Source organism: Humulus lupulus, chromosome 2 (assembly GCF_963169125.1).
Source record: "Humulus lupulus chromosome 2, drHumLupu1.1, whole genome shotgun sequence".
Classification (NCBI taxonomy): Eukaryota; Viridiplantae; Streptophyta; class Magnoliopsida; order Rosales; family Cannabaceae; genus Humulus; species Humulus lupulus.
Genome location: NC_084794.1, coordinates 119,613,830 through 119,622,251, shown reverse-complemented (window position 1 = coordinate 119,622,251; position 8,422 = coordinate 119,613,830). Strand labels below are relative to the sequence as shown.

The 8,422-nt window shown below is 33.1% G+C and overlaps 1 non-coding gene across 1 annotated transcript; it reads right to left on the bottom strand.

Moving 5' to 3' along the window:
• Positions 1-378: 378 nt before the first annotated feature.
• Positions 379-485, bottom strand: LOC133820075 (small nucleolar RNA R71). The gene has a single exon (XR_009886509.1). It is a non-coding gene; the product is annotated as a small nucleolar RNA R71 (small nucleolar RNA).
• Positions 486-8,422: the final 7,937 nt, after the last annotated feature.

Sequence of the window (8,422 nt, the reverse complement as noted above, 5' to 3'; positions counted from 1 at the left end):
AGTCGAAGCCAATCCACCATTAAGAAACTATGTACTCCTTACTGTTACAGGGATACATTCAAGCATTCGTCCTCCAATTGTTGAGGCAAATAATTTTGAGATAAAACCCTCAATTATTCAAATGGTGCAGAATTGTGTACAATTTGGAGTGTTACCAAATGAGAATCCAAATCTCCATATCACAAATTTTTTAGAGCTACGTGGGACATTCAAAATGGATGGGGTGAGTAACAAAGCTGTAAGATTGAGATTATTTCCATTTTCACTGAGGGACATAGCTAAGAGTTGGTGGAATTCATTACAAGCCAACTCTATAGTTACTTGGGAAGATTTGGCTCTGAAATTCCTTGGTAATATTTTCCTCCTACCAAGTCAGCCAGAATAAGAAGAGAGATAAATAACTTCCATTAGTTGTATGGGGAGTCTTTATATGATGTATGGGAATGATTTAAAGAGTTGCAAAGGAAATTCCCGCATCATGGCGTAGAGAAGTGACTGCTAGTTCATATATTTCACAATGGTTTGGGGGAAAATATAAGGAAAAATATAGATGCAGCATCGGGAGGAGCGTTTATGAGAAAAAGCACTAATGAAGCATATGAATTATTGGAAGAGATGGCCATGAATAATTATAAATGGCCTACTAAGTGTGAGAATAAGAAAGTAGCATGAGTCTTAGAAGTTGATCCAATTGCGTTATTAACCGCTCAAGTGGCATCTCTAACCAAGCAATTACAGCAAACTAATCTCGCCGCACAAGTAGTGTAAGTACAGAATTTCGTTAGTTGTGAGATTTGTGGGGGACCACATTCTTATTAATAATGCCCGAGCACAGCTAGTTTCTCAACTAATGTGAATAATATACCTTTGGAACAGGCATAAGTTATTGGTAACTTTTCTAGATCTGCACTCAACACTTACTCCAATTCCTATACTCCTGCTTGGAAAAATCACCCTAATCTGTCTTGGAAAAATAATCAAGGGCTACAACCGGAATATCCACAGTACCACGTCAACAACCCCCTCATTAACCGACTTATGGATTACATTTTAGGCCATATTATGATCCAAACCCACGTCCATCTCATCCACCACCACACTCTCAAATGAACCCACCAACAATTCAGCAAGACCAATTAAACCAATTCATGACAGAGACAAGGTTTTCAATCAGGAGTTTGGAGAAACAAATAAGTCAATTGGCTAAAATATTTTCTACTAGATAGCAAGGGAATTTTCCTAGTTCCACAAAGGTAAATCCTAAAGAGAAATGTCAAGCTGTTACTCTAAGGAGTGGGACTAAGTATGATGGACTTACAGTGGATGACAAGGGGAAGACGACAGAGGATCAACATGTTACCAGTCCAATACAAGGGGAGGTTACTAAAGACCTTCCAAAGATAGAAAAATCAAAATACACTAAGCCAACACCAAGGATTCCATATCCTCAACGATTTCGAAAGGCTAATCTTGACAAACAATTCTCCAAATTTTTGGATATCTTTCGAAAACTACACATTAACATCCCGTTGGCTGAAGCACTTGAACAAATGCCAAGTTATGTGAAGTTTATGAAAGAAATTTTGTCAAAGAAAAGGAAGCTGGAGGATTATGAGATAGTGGCACTAACTGAGGAGTGCAGCGCGATACTTTAGAAGAAACTACCTCCAAAGCTTAAAGATCTTGGTAGTTTCAATATCCCATGTTCTATAGGGGGTTCAGTAGAAACAAAGGCTTTATGTGATGTAGGGGCCAGTGTGAATCTAATGCCTCTATCAATCTTTCAAAGGTTGATTTTGGGAGAAGTTCGACCAACTACTATGTCTTTGCAGATGGTAGATAGATTAGTTAATCATCCTTGTGGAGTGATTGAGGACATATTGGTAAAAGTCGGTAAATTCATCTTTCCTGCTGACTTTATTATTCTAGATATTGAGAAACATGAAAATATTCCAATAATACTAGGAAGGCCATTCTTGGCTACTGGTAAGGCTTTAATTGATATACAAAAGGAGAAGTTAAAGCTAAGAGTGCAAAAAGAGGAAGTAATATTTAATATTTTTGCAACAACATAAATTCCAATGTGTTGTAGAGTTGAAGTAGTAAACCAAGGAGAGAACAAGTTGGAAGTCTCTAAGAAAAGATCCATAGTTAAAACTGGAATGCGAAAGGGCGTCATTAGTTAAAAAGGTTCTTTAGTGAAAGATTCAATTGTTATATGAGCGGGGGAAAGTTCCACCAATTTCTAATCACAAGAAACGAGGGCCAACTCATGACACTATGGCTCTCAAGGACGTGAGGGGAGGACTTGATCCAAGTTGAATTTGAATGGGGTATTCAGCGTCCAGCTAAATGACACTAAAGTAGCGCTCGTAAGAGGCATACCTATGTCTATTTTTAATTTTATGTTTTATGTTATTTGTTTTTGTTTTTGATTGAACCAATGTTTTTAGATATTTTTTTAGTTGTTTTTAGTATTAATTTGGAATTATTGCTTTGTAAATAGTAAACCGTGAAAATTTTGAAAAAAAAATTGAAGTTTAGGTGATTGTAGCGCTACAGCGCCACATTCTAAGCTCTACAACGCTACAAGCAGAGACTAGGTCATTTATTTTCGAAGAGATAGCGCTACAACGCTGTAAACAAGCATTATTGCGCTCCTAGATGTTGAAATTCCAAGAATAAGAGCACTATAACGCTATGCATATGGCGCTACGATACTAGTTCCAGACTCAATGTAGTTCAGTACCCGCAAGCGCTACAATGCTAGATAAGTAGCGCTACAGTGCCCTTTGCCTTCAGAAAATTAAAAATTGAAGGTTTCGAAATTTTTTCCCCAAACCACATTTTTTCTTTTCCCTCTTTAGTTTTCCCTCATTCTTTCACCTCAAACCACCACCTACCACCCAATAATCTCCATTAAAGCCTCCTCTAAATTATTTTAACAACTTTCTTCTTCATCTATTCTCTACTCTACAACACCCATCAATCCACTCTTTTATACCCAAATACTCTCCAAATCAAAGTTTTAAACCCTAAACTCAGAAATTGCAAATTTCTTGAAGTTCAAATTTTCAAGGGGCCTTGTTCATTCTAGCATGTGGAAGGCAATCTCAAGGGCTAGGTGATTTAGAAGAAGGAAGTATATAATTTAAGGGGAGGTGCTGCCAATTTGTTTTGGGATTTTGTGGCGTTGAGTGAATAGGTACTCTGGCTCCTAAGAGTAAGAATGGAAAGTCTGAGGATAAAGGCAAAGGCAAAGAATCTACATCTCAACAAATGGAGGAAACACCAGAGTTGGAGTATGATGAAACCATATTTATTAATTTTTTGGCTCAACGATATGAGAGGTTAGGAGGAAGGAATGTAATTCAGGAATGTGAGGTGGAATTTCAGAATGAGCCTTTTCATCATCCAATTTTTGAGTTGGTTAGAGTCAATTTAGCGACTAAAAAGTGGGATAGATTTATTACTAACCTAGACCAAGTCAATGTATCATTGGTTTATGAATTTTATGCCAACCTGAAGGCTAAGCATAACGATAAGGTTTTTGTTAGAGGCAAGAGAGTGCCATTCACTACTGAAGCTATTAATGGGTTGTTTAGTGTGCCACACATTCGCGAGAAAAATGAGGAATATTCTTATTTTTTGAACGGAAACATAGATTATATTGTAGTGGCAGAAAAATTATGTTTTGAGGGTACTCCTTGGAATTTATCTGGGTCCTTGCCTAAGAGTATTTCTTCTTGTCAGTTGAACGCAGGGGCTAGGTTTTGGGCTCGCTTTGTGTGTGCTACGTTTATGTCAGTGAGTCATGTGTCTGACATAACTAAGGATAGGGTGCTTTTGATGTATGCCCTGATGACTGGTATGCCTGTGAACAATTATAACGACCCAACTATCTATGAGACTTACGTCATTAAACCTACTAGACATAACTACAACTTTGGAGAGAACATACATAAGAAAATTCATAACTTTATTGAAAACTTTTAAAAAATAATATTTGTAATACATAAATGAGCTCATTATTTTAAAATAAAACATAACCTAAAATAAAATTGTTTACAAAGATAAATGCAGAAAAATACATAAAAACATAATTTAAAGAGACTAAAACAAAAAAGTTGTCCTCGAATCGATGCGCAGCCCATCCACTCCATTCACCTCCATACACACACCAAGCTTCCAGGAATCCTTCTACCTTTGCATCTATTTTCCTGCATCACACTAAAAGAAAATGGAGTGAGCCTAATGCCCAGCAAGGAAAAACTACTAACAACATAAATCATATACATAAAATTTTATCATAAATATATACTATAAACATATCATAACATATACTATAAACGTATGACTATAAAAACGTATACCATAAAGGACTACAATATTAATGGCCATTATGTCATGTAATAAACCATCTATGTCCCCTATCTAATATTTGAGGTAGGTTAGATCACATCGTAGTGTATGATAACCCATCTAGGTCCCCTGTCTAATATTTGAGGTAGGGTGAATCATAACGTAACATATTAAAACATAAACTTATCATAACATTTCATACATAAACATAACATATAACCATAAGATATCATACAAACATACAAGACCTATCCTATTTTCCTTACCAAAACTGGGATATGAGAACGAATGCGGGACTTGGAACACTCTTAAACCAACAATAAGAATAGTGAGTATTTCTTAAAAGAAAGAGATGAAAAGAATAGAACTAAACCACCAAGAGAAAACTTACCGAAAAGACACCTTAAGTTCAAAGAACTTAAAAACCTAACCACAAAACCATAACAGAAGTTAGAACTTGAATGAAAACTAAAGAAACTAAGGAATCACACAGGATTGTACTTAAAAATAAGGGTACCTTAATTGACCTTATGGATTGTTCTAACCCCAATACCGAAATGCACTAATCTAACTTCCCAAAGTGTTTTATAAAGCTTAAGAATGACAAAGCTTTTTCCCAACCCAAGTTTTATCACTCTTATGGTCTCACTAGCACCTTGGAGTCTGATCACAACTGAAGAGTAAGTGAAAGGGCTGGGTTTTAAGTCCTATTTATAGAGTTCTAGGAATAAAAATCTTCTTTTTGGCTTTGAATAAAAATAATGAATTTAATTGAAGATATTTGAATATTCGTCAATCAGAGGCTGAAGACTCGGTTAAAACTATCAGATGTAGGTCTAAGGAATCAAAGTTGGTTTTTATAAATTAAAAACAAAAATAAAAAAATAATTAATTAGGGCGATATATCGCCCCTATGTGGTTATATATCGGCTCTGCCTATTCCCGAGCCTCCGTTTGTACGATCGTGGAACGTCAATGTGCTTTCCGTATTCATCGTCAGGCGATATATCAGCTCCTATCTGCATTATATCGGCATACGTGAATATTTTAAACACGTAATTGCACTTTTTCAGCATAATTAAGGTTGGATAACTACTTTGACTGAGTCAAACTACGACCCTAACAGTTTCTGGTGAAGACTAAGTCTTATATTTCCTTATTTTATCATTAAAATAATAATTCCTTAATAAACATGCTTATGACAAGTGGCATATTCTTATTGGCTCTATCTAAACCTTAGGTTATAATAAATATCATATTTATAACCATCAATATTAATCAAACCTTATGTTATAATTAATATTCTTAAAATATAGGTTAAACTTATAAAATCCATAACTATTGCTAGGAGTTTCCAACTAAGTCCCGGTTTGAACCAAAATCCACGAAAACTCAAATACTACAACTACTACTAGCTAGCTAACTAAGTAAACATTCTGGGACTCTACAACAATTGGTACAGGGTTCTGGAGAATATTTAGTTTGTAGAAAAGGGTCATACCACTACAACAAAAAAGGCAATTTGCGTCAGTTTATAACTACCACAATTGAGTTTTTGCGTCAGTTTTATATGTGACACAATTGCCCATGATGCAAACCAGAGTAGCATTTGCATCAGTTGGGCACTGCCACAAATCTGGTATTTGTGGCAGTGCCCCACTGACGCAAATTCCAGGCCTTTGTCCTCTGGACCTGCGGCCACAGAACACTCTTCCTGCGGTCGCAACATGCTCTTCCTGCGGTCGCAGGATTTCACCCATTTTGCCCAACTCTCTGGTCCTGCGGGCGCAGAAGGTGATTCCTGCGGTCGCAGGATTGCTCTAGAAACCACACCTTCATCAAAAAAAAAAAAAAATTCGTCTTCTTTATTTCTTTATTTTTTTCTTCTCCCCCAACTGACCCAAATGTTAAAAACGGGTATTTTTTGCGTCAGTTGGGAACTGTCACATAAAGTATTAACCAGGGAAATTGCAAATGTTTATGCCAAATTCCCTGGCCTATTTTGATTAAAAAAACAGCAGCAGAAACAAAAAAAACAATTGTATAACTTTTTTAAACATTTATCTAAAGTTAACTTTTCTGTTCAAATTTACAAATGTAATTCAGATTTCAATGTTAATCTATGTATATAGGGAGACTTGTGTTCTAAATCTCTAAGTATTAAACTTCATTTAACGAAAATTTCCTCACCAACTTGCTCATTTGCTAAGCAAGATACGCCAAAACTAATTCAGCCCACTCATCTCGTACCTCGTTGATTTCGTTAGCCGAATATGGTGCCGTACTTGTAAACTAATTAGAAAATATTAAAAATAATAAGTTAGAAATCATCCAAATAAAATCATGAATGATAGATTAAATTAAAATTAAAAGGTAAAACAATACCTCATTTTTCAAGTAGGCCTTTGGTCTAGGCTGTGAAATCAACTCTCTAGCAAACTTCATAATGTAAAAGCCACACTCGGTTAGCCCAATTTGGTTTCGACACTATTACAACATAGTTATACAAATTTAAGTATTATATTTAGCAAGTGATTATAATAAAAATATGCCAAAATCTTTAATACGATAAGTAATATAGTTTACTTACCTTAGGAACACAAACTTTAAGATTGATTGACTCTTTTTGTCTTCGGTGAGTATCATATAGATCCAATGCCCTGCACAAAATATTAATATTTACCCAATTATGAGTTTGAAATGAAATTATAAATTAATTAATTAATATGTATAACTTACATGATAATTATCTCCTTGATTTCTGTGCGAAAATGTGAGTTTACAGGATCCAAAAAAGCTACCGAATGACTATATGGCTGAATTAATATTAACATCCAATGATAGCTACAATAAAAAAACTTGCGTAAGATATTTATCAATAAACAAAATGTATAAATATAAAATTAAATTGACTTACTTGTTGTTCCAAGGACTAAATCAATCAAACATTTATTTAAATTTATTATTCAAACATGCATAATTCTCAAATTACTAAATCTTAAAAAAAATTGACCAGCATTTCCCCTATTTCTATCATATTTCCCAAAATTTAAATAAACATATATTCATCACATGAACACAACAAACCAATTAATCAATCAAACATGCATAATTCTCAAATTACTAAATCTTACAAAAAATTGGGCAGCATTTCCCTTATTTCTATCATATTTGCCAAAATTTAAATAAACCTATATTCATCACATATATACAACAAATCAAGTAATCAATCAAACATGCACAATTACAGCCTTATATCACCGCAGCACACAGTCCTAGATCCTATCTCCACTATTTTGTAATTCGTACATGCTACTAAGTTCAATATATTAATTATACATTAAGATTTAAAATATTACCTCTAATATAAAATCCTCCAAAGCTTGATCTCACCAACAAAGTTGTCAACAAAATACCTACTCAAATATAAAAATATACAAAAAAATAATTAAAAAAATTAACAAAATATAAAGAAAAATATCATAAAGCTATATTGTAACTAAATAAACAATAAAATGCTTAAAGAAAACAAATAATTTGTTATATGTACTCATTTGTTTACTTAAACCCGAAATAAATTTTTTTTTTTTAAAAGTTAACAACTCACATAAATAAAAATCGACTATAATTATCCTAACTAAATCAATAATAAAATATAACTTAAAAAAACAAACAATTTTAATATATACCTATTTAACCAATTAAACCCAAAATTTAAAAATAATTTTAAAGAGTTAACAAAATATAAACAAAAATTTACTAATAATAATCAAACTAAACAATTAATAAAATGAAACTTATACAAAATACATATATATTAATCTATATATATACTCATTTACATAGTAAATTCGAAATTTAATTAAATTTAAAAAAAAAAATTAATAAAACTATCTAAAAATTAAAAATCTGAAATATAGTCAATTTATAAAAAAAAAAAATTCACAAAAATTATATTTAAATCATAAAAATTAATAAAATTACACTTACTTGTGGTAATTAAGCAATGTGGGTTATTGATATAGAAAACCCAAAAAATCCAATAAAGATTATGGGTTTT